This window comes from Rutidosis leptorrhynchoides, chromosome 9 (assembly GCF_046630445.1).
Source record: "Rutidosis leptorrhynchoides isolate AG116_Rl617_1_P2 chromosome 9, CSIRO_AGI_Rlap_v1, whole genome shotgun sequence".
In the NCBI taxonomy this organism is placed as follows: Eukaryota; Viridiplantae; Streptophyta; class Magnoliopsida; order Asterales; family Asteraceae; genus Rutidosis; species Rutidosis leptorrhynchoides.
Window position 1 is genome coordinate 249005281 of NC_092341.1, and position 17204 is coordinate 249022484.

Sequence of the window (17204 nt, forward strand, 5' to 3'; positions counted from 1 at the left end):
AACCACTGCTGCTGCGATATATTTCTGTTTCCTTGTGATTGACACCTCATAACAAAACTGCAATATCTTCTTGTTTCACCGTTTATGTTTCAAGATGCAACACCATCGAGCAACACGAGCAACAAATCATAAAAACTCACCACCTTCGGTCATTTAAACACCACCTTCATCACTATCATAAAACACCATTCGAAAGTCTATTGTTTCTATTAAACCAATCACCCAAACACAATTTAATAAATACATCAATTATCATTATCAAATATAACGATCACGCGTGTGCAAACTGGTACCTCTAAATTCTTTCAAGTTCGGCCAACAATGAAAACCATTGAGATATCGATGCATCTTTTTTGTTTTTCTTTTCTTTTTCTGTTCTCTATTAATGAATATAAATGAAAGTGGGAATGAGCTGTAACGATAAAGATGGGGGACGGATATATGATTAGATAATGACGACTTCAAATTTCTGTATCGAATCCTAAGTTTAAGCAAAAGAATGTGGACTTGTTCCAGTGATACTATGGGCTGTTATGTTTATGATCATGGGTCGAATTAATTTTAGTTTAGGTGTTGGGCCGATTTATATAATTGGGCTTGTGAAATTACTTGGGCCGAAATGATACGAAGGAGGGTTAAATACAAATGGGTTACGGAATAAAATAGAAAAGAGGCGACGGAGCCATGGTCTTAGGAGTTGTTAAGGGAAACGAGAGGTCGAAGGTTCTAGTCCAGGCAGTGACATTTTTTTTAAAAAAAAAAGCTTATCCTTTGAGGTAGTGATTATTATTATTATTATTATTATTATTATTATTATTATTATTATTATTATTATTATTATTATTATTATTATTATTATTATTATTATTATTATTATTATTATTATTATTATTATTATTATTATTATTATTATTATGAAGTATTATTATCAAAAGTATTATTTCATTATCGTTGTTATTAAACTTATCATTTTTTTTTACTAAAAACTACTATTATTATTAAAAGTATCATTTTATATTAAAATTATCATTTTATTATCATTAAAAACTATCATTTTTATTGTTATTAGAATTATCATTATTTTTATCATTATTATTTTATTTTCATTTTTAACATTAATATTATTATTTTTACATTATTATTATTATTATTATTATTATCATTTTTATTATTACTAGTATCATTATTATCTTTTTATAAAAACCATAGTATTATTATTATTATCAATATTACTACTAATATTATTATCGTTACTACAATAAAAATTAGTCATATAAAAATATACTTAACTAAACTATATTAATATTTTTAATTATTTAAAGTACGTAAAATAAATACATTTAATTAAGTTATGAAGGAAACACATAATTTATTAAGATAACATTTATAATATATAAATTTGTTCGATTACAAATATGTGTGTTAATATATATAAATGATATAGGTTCGTGAATCCGAGGCCAACCCTGCATTGTTCAGTTCCGTCTTATGAATATTTTTACTATAAAATATTGTATTGTGAGTTTCATTACTCCCTTTTTAAATGCTTTTGCAATATATTTTTGGGACTGAGAATACATGCGCTGCTTTTATAAATGTTTGACGAAATAGACACAAGTACTCGATAATTACATTCTATGGTTGGATTATCGAATCGAATATCACCCTTTTAGCTTGGTAACCTAAGAATTAGGGAACAGACACCCTAATTGACGCGAATCCTAAAGTTAGATCTACGGGCACTAACTCCCCCCATACTGGAAAATGGTATGCTTTAGTACTTTGAGTTTATATTATACAGATGGATTTCTGTTTTGTAGATATTCTATATGCATGATGTTAATGTCGGTTACCAGGTGTTCAATCCATATGAATGATTTTTTTTAAACACTTGCCAGTGTATGATTATTGAATAAAGGAAATCTTGTGGTCTATTAAAATAATGGAAATGATTGTTTATGATAAACTAATGAACTCACCAACCTTTTGGTTGACACTTTAAAGCATGTTTATTCTCAGGTATGAAAGAAATCTTCCGCTGTGCATTTGCTCATTTTAGAGATATTACTTGGAGTCATTCATGACATATTTCAAAAGACGTTGTCGTTGAGTTCATCAAGATTAATATTAAGTCATTCATAGTTTAAATATATTATGAAAGGATATGCATATCTGTCAACTTTCGATGTAATGGAAGCTTGTCTTTTAAAAACGAATGCAATGTTTGTAAAATGTATCATATAGAGGTCAGAACCTCGCAATGTAACCACATGTTATGTTATTCGTCCTTATGGATTAGGACGGGTCGCTTCAGATGCTGTGTTATCAATAATTTTGTGAGCTTCAGTTGCGATTTTCTTCATAATGGAACCATCAGCTGCTGTGTCGATGTCTTTTCGTGTAGCAACGTCGCATCCTTGGTAGAATATTTGCACTATTTGATAAGTGTCTAAACCATGTTGAGGACATCCTCTCAACAACTTTTCGAATCTTGTCCACGCCTCATATAGAGTTTCATTTGGCTTTTGTGTGAACGTAACAATTTCTTCTTGAAGTCTCACGGCTTTAGATACCGGAAAGAGTCTTTTAAGAAATTTCTCAACTAAGACATCCCATGTATCAATCGCCCCTTCAGGTAGCGATTCTAACCAATCTTTGGCTTCTCCTTTTAAAGTTCAGTGAAACAATATGAGATAGATCTGTTCATCCTCAACTTCTCTGATTTTGAATAGAGTACAGATCCTATTAAAGGTTCAAAGATGTTCGTTTGGATCTTTTTTTGGTGTACCACTAAATTGGCATTGATTAGTTACCATGTGTAGGATTTTTCCTTTGATTTCGTAATCTGGCGCATTAATGTCTGGTTGAGTAATTGCATGACCTTGGCCAGTGCGTGTAGTTCTCATTCGATCTTTCATACTTAGAGGTTCTTGATTTTCCATGATTGAATTTGTTGAATCTGAATCACTAGAGGATTTTGATTTAATGGTTTCTTCCTCTACAACCTCTGGTTGCATGATTTGCGGTTCAGGAGGAATGATTAGTGGTTCAGGATCTCTGAATTGTCCTTGAATATCCTCCGGGTTCTCAATTGTGAAGTCGGGTTCAAAAAATGGATTATCAGAAATTTGAATTGGAGTACTTGGTCGACTAGATGATGATTCTAAAGAAAAATCAACGGCGATGATATTGGCTAGATGTCTTGATCGAGTTAGAGGTGGTGAACGTATGAAAGGTGGTGAACGTTTTGCTCGGTGCATTCACTGAATATCCTATTAGTTATAAAGATAAAAATTATTAAAGTTATCAAATTAATAGACTTTTCTAATTTTGCTCACGTTTCGAATAGCCAATAGATGCAGCAGGTAGCCAGGAACCTTTAAATCGGAAGCCCACAACTCGCCACTAACAAATCCAAATATTACTACGAACAAGAAAATTTTAGATGCCTATCAATTTAACCACTTAAAATAATTTTTTTCGAGATTTTGAAGATAAAATCTATTTCCTAAAAACTAGAGCGTAGAAACGAGAAAGAAAAAGCGCGTCGAAAAACAAGAATCGAAAAATAAACGTCGAAAAATAGAAAGTCGAAAAACAATAATAAGAAAGTAGAGCGTCGAAACTTAAAAGTCTAAAAACTAAATATTAAAACTTGCGTCTAAAGGTATTAAAGCTTAAAGGAATTCTATATTCAAAACGGCAATTACTTAAATAGGCACTAAAATCTATAAACTACGTCCCAAAATTCTAAAGCACCTAAATCTTAGTCTAAAGAAAAAGCACTTAAGGGATTTTACGGCAAAGCCTAAAAATCTAGAAATAAAAATAACTATGGCAAAAACTAAGTTTAAACTAATTACGAACGATAAATATACAAATTACGAAATAAACGATTAAGATATACAATTTATAAAAAGATAAAAAAATGATAAAATTACTTATTTTTATAAAAATATTATTTTTATATTATTATTTTATAAAAGGATTAATTTATATATTAATAAAACTAATTAAAACTTAAAAAATACAAATTAATTTAAAACTAAACTAAATATTATTAAATTAAACCCTAACTATAATTAATTAATAATAATAATAATAATAATTAAAACCTAACCCTAATCCGTACCAGCAGAGGTTTCAGGCGTGTCAGACAACACCTTGCGGTCGCATGGCTTTATACCTCCATACTCATGTGATCGCATGAGTGGCAGGTTCAGATCAAATGCAGGTTCAATAGTGACAGGTTCAGATTTCTTTTATTTTATTTTTTTGTTTTTAATTTATAACTCTTACAAAATTTAAAATATAAGTGATATTTAAAATTATACTTTTAAGAACTAAAAAAATACGTTTATACTTTATATAAATTATATAAAATATATTTTCTTTTTATTTAAACACTTAAATAGATATATATATATATATATATATATATATATATATATATATATATATATATATATATATATATATATATATATATATATATATATATATATATATATATATATATACTTTTTTTATATTTTTTTAAACTTATATATTTTTCTTACAAAAGTACTTTAAAAACTAATATTTTATTTTATAGCGTTTCGCTTTCGAGTCCCCGACAGCGGCGCCAAAAATACTTTATGTGTGCGAGGTGTAGTACGAAATAGATTACATTTTACTACGAAATACTATTAAATACGATACAATTTTACACAAGTTATTTATTTATTTATTGAATGGGATATACCTAAACCTTACTACAACACTTATAGGCAGTGTACCTAATCGTAGAGTAGTATAGTTTTTAGTAAGTCCGGTTCGTTCCACAGGGATACAGCTAAGTTTAACGCTATATTTATTTTAAACTATATATATATATATATATATATATATATATATATATATATATATATATATATATATATATATATATATATATATATATATATATATATATATATATATATATAGTGGTATTATTATTATTATAAAAGGGGGGTTTTACCGTTTAATGACCGGTTTGTCGATTTTACGTCTTAAGTCACAATTAAAACCTAATGTAAAAGATTACATATAAATACAACTTAATTTAAAGCGTAAATTAAATGACGATAAATAAAAATGCGATAATTAAAAATACAAGTAAAGCGTAAAAATAAAAGTGCGATAATTTAAAATACGATAAATAAAATGACAATAAATAAAAGTACTATGAGATATAAAAAAAGGAATTATTCTTATTTAAACTTCCATAATCATGATGTTTGACGTGTTGATTTTAATTTATTACCATGGGTTAATTGTCCTTTGTCCTGGATTATTCGATATGTCCATCTGGTTTTGTCCATAATAGTCTATCGGTCATAATTATAAAGTGCGAGAGTCTTCGTCAAATTTTCCTTATACTCGAAGTCAAATATTCCAACTAATTGGGGATTCAAACTGTAACAAGGTCTTAATACTTTGTTTAATGAATACACCAGGTTATCGACTGCATGTAATCCAAGGTTTTGATATTTTGTTAACAATTACACCAATTACCCTTGAATGTAATCCACCCCTATTTTAATGAGTCCATTAACTATTAATTCATCCCCGTGTCCAGTTAAATGAACAATTATTGGTATTTATAAATATCCCGCCCACCGTACTCAGTCAAGCGTATGTGGTTAAATATAAATACGTCAAATTATAAATCTCTATATTAAATCAACGAGATATCATTTAATTAATATAAAGCCCATTAATAGCCCATAGTCCAATTTCCACAAGTGTCGGTCTTTTGTCTAAACCCCAATTATGGTGCAAAAACCAAAAATTCGAATCATAAAATGTAAATTTTGCTTACCTTCCAACCCTATTTGGTGGCTAGATGGGCTCCATTTTGTAACAGGATCTGGTTGCTGCATCTCCATTGTGAACACAGATACAATTTATACCAGACATAAACCCAAAAACCCTAGTATATTTTCCCCTTTCAACAGCAAATAAATATCAAAACAGAGCAACAAATAATACTTCAATCACCAACATAAACAAACATACATGTATATATACAAACATAAATATTTATAGCCACATAATCAAAAAAATAAATAAATAAATAAAAATTACACTGAAATTAAGAGAAACCCTTCGAAGAAGAAGCCACAATCAACAATAATTGATGAATAACTGAAATTAATTGGAAAAAAAGGACGTACCTTGGAGACGGATGAACCCTAATCGAAGTAAACGACCGAACACCACTCAAGAATCAGGCCAAAAATGGGTGAAGACGAGTGACGATGTTGCTGAGAAGTAGAGTAAATCAAATGAAATTGCTGAGAAGTAGGGTAAATCAAATGAAATTATTATTAGAGCAAGAAGGTAAGGGATAAGGTATGGGAGGAGGTGTGGGAGAAGACATGGCTGAAACAGGAGCCGGTCTCCTCATTTTTTGTAAGTAAAGAAAAGAGAGAGAGAAAAAAAGAAGGGGGCAAAACGTGAACAGTAATCGTTTGTGAGAGGGGGTGGACACGTGGACCAATGGGAAGGGGAGAAAGTTGGCTGCTATTAGTATGTGTATAATATGGATGCATGAATTATATTTAAATGGATATGCATATAGATTTATAAAATTAAATGGACATAGATATGGATATGGGGTCACCCGATCCATATCCAATCCATTGACATCTCTAGGTAGAAGGTTGAATTTTTAACATTATTATTATTATTATTATTATTATTATTATTATTATTATTATTATTATTATTATTATTATTATTATTATTATTATTATTTTTTATAGCGATTTTTTACAAGTATTTTGCAAATCTAGTTTTTAGAAGATTTTATATATATATATATATAAGTAGTAAAACCGGCATTGTGAATGTCGTTTTTTCACTTCTTACCCCAAACCGGCATTACGAATGTCGGCTTGTACCTATGTAACACCAATTTTCAACCCGTGACCTAGTTTTTTGCCACCCGTCCCCTAAACCGGCATTCCAAATACCGGTTTGGTATGCTTTTCTGACACTCTCTGAAACTAGTATTCCAAATGTCGGTTTGTGCTGAACTGCATAAATAAGCAACTTTTGACGACATTTTCATAAACTTCATTTCATTCGCTCAAAATTGTTGACCCTTCCGCCGATCATTATCTCATTCGACGTGTTTTCTACAAAGATACTGTACAAACAAAGTAAACAACTAGTCGATGCTGGTGGTCTTGCGTTCTTAAGCATTTCTCGTTTGACATGAGGCAAGTTTTTTGATATTGGGTTTGTGAGAAAATTGAGAAAGTTAAACAGTGTACGCGCATGTACTTGCACGCTCGTTGCTTCGCCTCCTCCATCATCATTTTCATGCCGCGTTATTGAATTCTTGCGGATTATCAATAAGTTTTTTCGAGCATCCTCACTCGACAAACATAATTTTGTCATATCCAAAATATCCCAACATTGGAGGCTCTTTTGATTTTTGGTACCACCTAGTGGACGATGGATAAGGTTGAATAAAAGTTCAAATTATGTCGGGTTTAGGCTCTGATTCGGGTTCTTCAAGAAGTTATTGTTTAGGTTAATCGATTCGTCATAATTATGTCGGGTTTGGTCGTTTATTGTTCAACTTCGAACAATACTTTGGAACGCTTCATGCCTCCTCATATAAAGAGTTTCCATTTCGTATTGCTTGAACATCTTACACACATTCAACACATTCAACGTAATGCCCATCTTTGTTCCCCATTTCTTTAGAATTTTCATTGGTGCTAGTGAGTTGTACGTTTTGATTATGGTGTGGTGGTGTTCGGAAAGCGGAAAACAACATGGCCATCCTGCCATAAAAAACAAATAGATGATTATTAGTTTTATATTTAAACTACGCGTTTTAATAAATTAAAGAGGTTAAAATATGTATTAGTCTATAATTTATTAATTTAAAAATAAAGTATTGATTAATAAATTATTATAACAATTAGTTAGGTATACAACAACTATACATGGTTAGTTTTCTAATATTTAAATGGTTATATCATTAGATAAGTACTACGGTTTAATATTTTAATATGGTGGCATGGATTAAGGAAAGTCGATATATATTGGAATCTTTGTGTTCTGGCTTTGTGTTACGAAAAACGCAGAAAAAAGTAATCTATTTAGAATTCTTTTACGTTGTGTTTTCAAGTTTTTTTTTTTTTTTCCGAATGAAAACGAATAAGATGTAAAGGGAAGGAGATAATAAAGGATGGAAATAAATGTAATATCAAATAGTTTAAATGTATTTTCGAGTTGGATGAAAAGTAATATAAATAATTACAATGAATATACTCAATTTTACATGTATACCCTTTCAAATATTTTGATCATAATGATTAATTGATGATCAATACCTAATACCTATCATGTTATTAAAGAAATCTATAATTTCTATTAAAATTCTGTAATGATAATGTTATTATTTGGTTAATTTCTTTATTAAGAAAAAATAAAAAATAAAAAGAAAAAAAATCTAAGCTATCATGATAATGTCATTAATATTAATTAAATATTTTATTTATTTATTTATTTATTTAAGTTAATTGAAATTTATTTAGCTATATATAAAGATTCTGTATATGTAACAATTAATATTAAAGATTTACTGTTATCCATCATTTATTTTATGACAAGAAAAATAATAATTGAGATGAAAATTGAAAGAAAGTGATGAGGGAATAAATGTAGTTCATTTATTCTGACTAAGTTAAGTATATTTATATGTTTATAAAAAAATGACAAGTTTCTTAGTCGGAATATGTCGTTCCACGGGTCATTAAACTAAATGACTTTAGCATTTACGTTCACTTAATACTTAAAACATATCATTAAATTGTTTCGTTTAAACAAACCCGTAATTTCACGGGTGATTTCACTAGTAAATATTATATTAGAAAAATTATTATGGGTTAATTAGAATACCTATGTCTCATGACAAAATATTATATTAGAAAAATTATTATGGGTTAATTAGAATACCTATGTCTCATGACACATGACAAATGATTTGATTTCTATACGATCTATATATATCCCAATTTATGATTTTCATGATAAAGGATTTGCTTTCTATATAACCTACATACCAATTCGCAAACCCTTTATCTCCTTCAAAATTTGATTTGCAACAAAACGCTTTTTAAAACACGTAAATCATTTCTATACAGCTAAAATCACGTAGAAGAATTGAAACAGTGTATTTGAGTACGAATAGAGAAGGCGATAGTACCATATACGTAAACGAGAACTTTTACGGTCTTTTGATACAAACTCGGTATCATTTTGAAAGTAACCTATCGGATCTCGAATATTAATGTTTTATTAGACCATCGTAATCTTCCCATGTTCATATATATGTATGATTGTAATGAATCCAAAAGAAACAAAAAATTCATCGATATTTAGGAATATCGAGACGTAAAATATGTCCTTTGATAAGGAATGAGATGATACTAGCCAACTTTAGCTGTTTTGGGCAAAATAAGATAGCATACGTAAATTTAGCTGTTCTGGACAAAATTGTTAAAATGCAATGCAAATTTAATATTATAAAATAATATGGAATTAATAGATGTATATATGTAAAATATCTAGATATTAATATGTATAAGAAAATATCTAGATATTATAATATAAAAGAAAATTCTAGATAATTTAGATATTTATAATTGAAAGAAATATCTAGATATTTATCCATGAAAATATCTAGTGTGTAGAAGTTTCCATGGAGTAGTATAAATATGGGTGAGGAGTTCATTTGTAAGTTGTGAGAGTAAAATAAGAAGTGAGTTGTGAAGAAGAGAAGAAGAGTGTGAGTTAGCGAACGTAGAGAAGAGAAAGCTTGTAAGTAATATTGTAATTGTAATTTAATATAAGTGTTTTTGTTAAGTTTTCCGATCAAGCCTTAGTTTGTCTTTAAGTTCTTAGTGCACTTTTGTTGTTCTTATTATATGGTCGGCTCTGCCGCCTAAGTAATACATGGTCGGTTATACCGCCTAAAGATATATGGTCGACACTGTCGCCTAAGTACATTGTGCACTAAGGATTTATAAAATTAAAGGCTAACCAACGTCAAAGTGAAGGCGACTCTCATAAGTTCCAACTCGAGAAGGTGTATCTTGTCCCTGGCCTAAAGAAGAATTTACTGTCAGTACCACAATTGACAGCAGAAGGGAATTATGTGCTCTTTGGACCAGAAGATGTGTCCGTATTCAAGAGAGTAAAGGTGGTTGGCAATCCAGTTATCCATGGAAGAAGAATAGAATCGGTCTATGTATTATCTGCTGAAACAGCTTATGTGGATAAGACTCGAAAGAATGAGACGGCTGATCTGTGGCATGAACGTCTTGGGCATGTGGGATACAATAAGTTAAAGGACATGATGGTAAAACACATAGTAAATGGGCTTCCTCAAATTGATATCCGAACAGATACAATATGTGCTGGATGTCAATTTGGAAAAGCTCACCAATTGCCATTCAAGGAGTCACAACATCAGTCCAAGACACCACTAGAGCTCATACACTCAGACGTCTTTGGCCCAGTGAAACAAACATCACTTGGAGGAATGAAGTATATGGTGACATTCATTGATGACTTCTCAAGGTATGTGTGGGTTTACTTCATGAAGGAAAAGTCGGAGACTTTTCAGAAGTTTAAAGAGTTCAAGAATAAGGTAGAAAGTGAGCTCAATTATAAGATTCGATGCTTACGCACAGATAATGGAGGAGAATATTTATCAACCGAGTTCAATATCTATCTTGAGAAGCACAAGATCAGAAGGCAATTAACTTGCCCAAATACTCCACAACAGAATGGAGTGGCGGAACGCAAGAATCGTCATCTTGCTGAAACTTGTCGAAGTATGCTTCATGGCAAGAATGTACCAGGAAGTTTTTGGGCTGAATGTATGAGAATGGCATCATACGTGATAAATAGGCTTCCACAAATAAAGTTGGGGTATATTTCACCATATGAAAGATTATGGAAGATCAAGCCGACCGTCAACCATTTCAAGGTTTTTGGATGTGTATGCTACGTCTTCGTTCCAGATCATCTACGAAGCAAATTTGATAAGAAGAAAATTCGGTGCATTTTTGTCGGTTATGATGAATCAAGAAAAGGATGGAGATGTTGTGATCCAAATACTGGAAAGTGCCATACTTCAAGAAATGTGGTATTTGATGAAGCGTCTTCATGGTGGTCACCTCAAAAAGATAGAGCTTCCAGAATCTCATGGATTAGAAGAAGGTCCAGAAGAAAAAGAAGAACCTAAAGAGCAGATATTGGATCCAATAAAAGAAGGAGAAGGGTCGTACTCTAAGGAAAAGAGTCCATGGAAAACTGGTGTGCATCAATCTGTATCCGAGGAGGTTCGTCCAAGCCAAATGGATGTCGAGGAGCATGTACAAGAATTACGGAGATCAACAAGACCGAGGCAACCTAATCCAAGGTATGCCAATGCTGCTCATGTGGATGAATCAATACCTATTGAGCCTTCTACTTATGAAGAAGCAGCACAAAGTCGAGAGTGGCAGAAAGCAATGGAAGAAGAAATTAATGCACTAAAAGAAAACCAGACATGGAGTTTAGTTCCAAAGTCAAAAGATGTAAAACCAATATCTTGTAAATGGGTTTACAAGGCGAAGACTCGATCAGATGGCTCCATTGAAAGGTATAAAGCTCGACTTGTTGATAGAGGTTTTTCTCAACAATATGGGCTGGATTATGAAGAAACGTTTAGTCCAGTGGCGAAGATCACAACAATTCGAGCTCTACTAGCTTTAGCCGCTAGCAAATCTTGGAAGATGTGGCAGATGGATGTCAAGAACGCTTTCTTACATGGAGAACTTAACAAAGACATTTATATGGATCAACCAAGAGGCTTTGAGAACAAAATCCATCCTGAGCATGTCTGCAAATTAAAGAAAGCACTATACGACTTGAAGCAGGCTCCAAGAGCTTGGTACGGGAAGATTGGCGAGTTCTTGGTACAAAGTGGTTTCACAGTTGCTCCTTCAGATTCTAGTTTATTTGTGAAACATGATCAAGGAAAACTAGCCATAGTGCTAGTATATGTGGATGATTTAATCATCACGGAAGATCATTATGAGGAGATCCAAAGAACAAGAGAGAATCTGTCTATCAGATTTCATATGAAGGAGCTTGGAGAACTCAAACATTTTCTTGGACTCGAAATAGAGCGAAAAAGAGAAGGATTATTTCTTGGACAACAAAAATATGCACGAGATATTTTACAGAAGTACGGAATGCTTAATTGCAAACCTATCTCAACTCCGATGGATTCGAATACAAAACTACGAGCAGATGAAGGAAAAAGTCTTCAAGATGTTACCATGTATCGAAAGATGGTCAGAAGTCTTATTTATCTCACACTAAGCCGGCCAGACATATCTTATGCAGTTGGAGTGGTTAGTCGATACATGAGCAATCCGAAGAAGCCTCACCTTGATGTTGTACGATGCATCTTAAGGTATGTTAAAGGCACTATTAACTTTGGTATTTTATATAAGAGAACAAAAGAATGTCGGGTGACTGGATATTGTGATGCTGATTATGCTGGAGACTATGACACACGACGGTCAACAACGGGATACATGTTTAGTTTTGGATCAGGAGTAATATCATGGTGTAGCAAGAGACAACCAACAGTTGAAATGTCCCGTTCTTATTGATTAAAAAACGTTCCATATTAATTGATTTCGTTGCGAGGTTTTGACCTCTATATGAGACGTTTTTCAAAGACTGCATTCATTTTAAAACAAACCATAACCTTTATTTCATCAATAAAGGTTTAAAAAGCTTTACGTAGATTATCAAATAATGATAATCTAAAATATCCTGTTTACACACGACCATTACATAATGGTTTACAATACAAATATGTTACAACAAAATAAGTTTCTTGAATGCAGTTTTTACACAATATCATACAAGCATGGACTCCAAATCTCGTCCTTATTTAAGTATGCGACAGCGGAAGCTCTTAATAATCACCTGAGAATAAACATGCTTAAAACGTCAACAAAAATGTTGGTGAGTTATAGGTTTAACCTATATATATCAAATCGTAACAATAGACCACAAGATTTCATATTTCAATACACATCCCATACATAGAGATAAAAATCATTCATATGGTGAACACCTGGTAACCGATATTAACAAGATGCATATATAAGAATATCCCCATCATTCCGGGACACCCTTCGGATATGATATAAATTTCGAAGTACTAAAGCATTCGGTACTTTGGATGGGGTTTGTTAGGCCCAATAGATCTATCTTTAGGATTCGCATCAATTAGGGTGTCTGTTCCCTAATTCTTAGATTACCAGACTTAATAAAAAGGGGCATATTCGATTTCGATAATTCAACCATAGAATGTAGTTTCACGTACTTGTGTCTATTTTGTAAATCATTTATAAAACCTGCATGTATTCTCATCCCAAAAATATTAGATTTTAAAAGTGGGACTATAACTCACTTTCACAGATTTTTACTTCGTCGGGAAGTAAGACTTGGCCACTGGTTGATTCACGAACCTATAACAATATATACATATATATCAAAGTATGTTCAAAATATATTTACAACACTTTTAATATATTTTGATGTTTTAAGTTTATTAAGTCAGCTGTCCTCGTTAGTAACCTACAACTAGTTGTCCACAGTTAGATATACAGAAATAAATCGATAAATATTATCTTGAATCAATCCACGACCCAGTGTATACGTATCTCAGTATTGATCACAACTCAAACTATACATATTTTGGAATCAACCTCAACCCTGTATAGCTAACTCCAACATTCACATATAGAGTGTCTATGGTTGTTCCGAAATATATATAGATGTGTCGACATGATAGGTCGAAACATTGTATACGTGTCTATGGTATCTCAAGATTACATAATATACAATACAAGTTGATTAAGTTATGGTTGGAATAGATTTGTTACCAATTTTCACGTAGCTAAAATGAGAAAAATTATCCAATCTTGTTTTACCCATAACTTCTTCATTTTAAATCCGTTTTGAGTGAATCAAATTGCTATGGTTTCATATTGAACTCTATTTTATGAATCTAAACAGAAAAAGTATAGGTTTATAGTCGGAAAAATAAGTTACAAGTCGTTTTTGTAAAGGTAGTCATTTCAGTCGAAAGAACGACGTCTAGATGACCATTTTAGAAAACATACTTCCACTTTGAGTTTAACCATAATTTTTGGATATAGTTTCATGTTCATAATAAAAATCATTTTCTCAGAATAACAACTTTTAAATCAAAGTTTATCATAGTTTTTAATTAACTAACCCAAAACAGCCCGCGGTGTTACTACGACGGCGTAAATCCGGTTTTACGGTGTTTTTCGTGTTTCCAGGTTTTAAATCATTAAGTTAGCATATCATATAGATATAGAACATGTGTTTAGTTGATTTTAAAAGTCAAGTTAGAAGGATTAACTTTTGTTTGCGAACAAGTTTAGAATTAACTAAACTATGTTCTAGTGATTACAAGTTTAAACCTTCGAATAAGATAGCTTTATATGTATGAATCGAATGATGTTATGAACATCATTACTACCTTAAGTTCCTTGGATAAACCTACTGGAAAAGAGAAAAATGGATCTAGCTTCAACGGATCCTTGGATGGCTCGAAGTTCTTGAAGCAGAATCATGACACGAAAACAAGTTCAAGTAAGATCATCACTTGAAATAAGATTGTTATAGTTATAGAAATTGAACCAAAGTTTGAATATGATTATTAACTTGTATTAGAATGATAGCCTACTGTAAGAAACAAAGATTTTTTTGAGGTTGGATGATCACCTTACAAGATTGGAAGTGAGCTAGCAAACTTGAAAGTATTCTTGATTTTATGTAACTAGAACTTGTAGAATATATGAAGAACACTTAGAACTTGAAGATAGAACTTGAGAGAGATCAATTAGATGAAGAAAATTGAAGAATGAAAGTGTTTGTAGGTGTTTTTAGTCGTTGGTGTATGGATTAGATATAAAGGATATGTAATTTTGTTTTCATGTAAATAAGTCATGAATGATTACTCATATTTTTGTAATTTTATGAGATATTTCATGCTAGTTGCCAAATGATGGTTCCCACATGTGTTAGTTGACTCACATGGGCTGCTAAGAGCTGATCATTGGAGTGTATATACCAATAGTACATACATCTAAAAGCTGTGTATTGTACGAGTACGAATACGGGTGCATACGAGTAGAATTGTTGATGAAACTGAACGAGGATGTAATTGTAAGCATTTTTGTTAAGTAGAAGTATTTTGATAAGTGTATTGAAGTCTTTCAAAAGTGTATAAATACATATTAAAACACTACATGTATATACATTTTAACTGAGTCGTTAAGTCATCGTTAGTCGTTACATGTAAGTGTTGTTTTGAAACCTTTAGGTTAACGATCTTGTTAAATGTTGTTAACCCAATATTTATAATATCAAATGAGATTTTAAATTATTATATTATCATGATATTATCATGTATGAATATCTCTTAATATGATATATATACATTAAATGTCTTTACAACGATAATCGTTACATATATGTCTCGTTTAAAAATCATTAAGTTAGTAGTCTTGTTTTTACATATGTAGTTCATTGTTAATATACTTAATGATATGTTTACTTATCATAGTATCATGTTAACTATATATATATCCATATATATGTCATCATATAGTTTTTACAAGTTTTAACGTTCGTGAATCACCGGTCAACTTGGGTGGTCAATTGTCTATATGAAACATATTTCAATTAATCAAGTCTTAACAAGTTTGATTGCTTAACATGTTGGAAACATTTAATCATGTAAATATCAATCTCAATTAATATATATAAACATGGAAAAGTTCGGGTCACTACAGTACCTACCCGTTAAATAAATTTCGTCCCGAAATTTTAAGCTCTTGAAGGTGTTGACGAATCTTCTGGAAATAGATGCGGGTATTTCTTCTTCATCTGATCTTCACGCTCCCAGGTGAACTCGGGTCCTCTACGAGCATTCCATCGAACCTTAACAATTGGTATCTTGTTTTGCTTAAGTCTTTTAACCTCACGATCCATTATTTCGACGGGTTCTTCGATGAATTGAAGTTTTTCGTTGATTTGGATTTCATCTAACGGAATAGTGAGATCTTCTTTAGCAAAACATTTCTTCAAATTTGAGACGTGGAAAGTGTTATGTACAGCCACGAGTTGTTGAGGTAACTCAAGTCGGTAAGCTACTGGTCCCACACGATCAATAATCTTGAATGGTCCAATATACCTTGGATTTAATTTCCCTCGTTTACCAAATCAAACAACGCCTTTCCAAGGTGCAACTTTAAGCATGACCATCTCTCCAATTTCAAATTCTATATCTTTTCTTTTAATGTCAGCGTAGCTCTTTTGTCGACTTTGGGCGGTTTTCAACCGTTGTTGAATTTGAATGATCTTCTCGGTAGTTTCTTGTATAATCTCCGGACCCGTAATCTGTCTATCCCCCACTTCACTCCAACAAATTGGAGACCTGCACTTTCTACCATAAAGTGCTTTAAACGGCGCCATCTCAATGCTTGAATGGTAGCTGTTGTTGTAGGAAAATTCTGCTAACGGTAGATGTCGATCCCAACTGTTTCCGAAATCAATAACACATGCTCGTAGCATGTCTTCAAGCGTTTGTATCATCCTTTCGCTCTGCCCATCAGTTTGTAGATGATAGGCAGTACTCATGTCTAGACGAGTTCCTAATGCTTGCTGTAATGTCTGCCAGAATCTTGAAATAAATCTGCCATCCCTATCAGAGATAATAGAGATTGGTATTCCATGTCTGGAGATGACTTCCTTCAAATACAGTCGTGCTAACTTCTCCATCTTGTCATCTTCTCTTATTGGTAGGAAGTGTGCTGATTTGGTGAGACGATCAACTATTACCCAAATAGTATCAAAACCACTTGCAGTCCTTGGCAATTTAGTGATGAAATCCATGGTAATGTTTTCCAATTTCCATTCCGGGATTTCGGGTTGTTGAAGTAGACCTGATGGTTTCTGATGCTCAGCTTTGACCTTAGAACACGTCAAACATTCTCCTACGTATTTAGCAACATCGGCTTTCATACCCGGCCACCAAAAATGTTTCT

At 31.8% G+C, this 17204-nt stretch overlaps 1 non-coding gene across 1 annotated transcript; it reads left to right on the forward strand.

The window, feature by feature from the left end:
• Positions 1-2451: 2451 nt before the first annotated feature.
• LOC139869717 (small nucleolar RNA R71) lies at positions 2452-2558 on the forward strand. Its single transcript, XR_011766301.1, has one exon. It is a non-coding gene; the product is annotated as a small nucleolar RNA R71 (small nucleolar RNA).
• The last annotated feature ends 14646 nt before the right edge of the window (positions 2559-17204 follow it).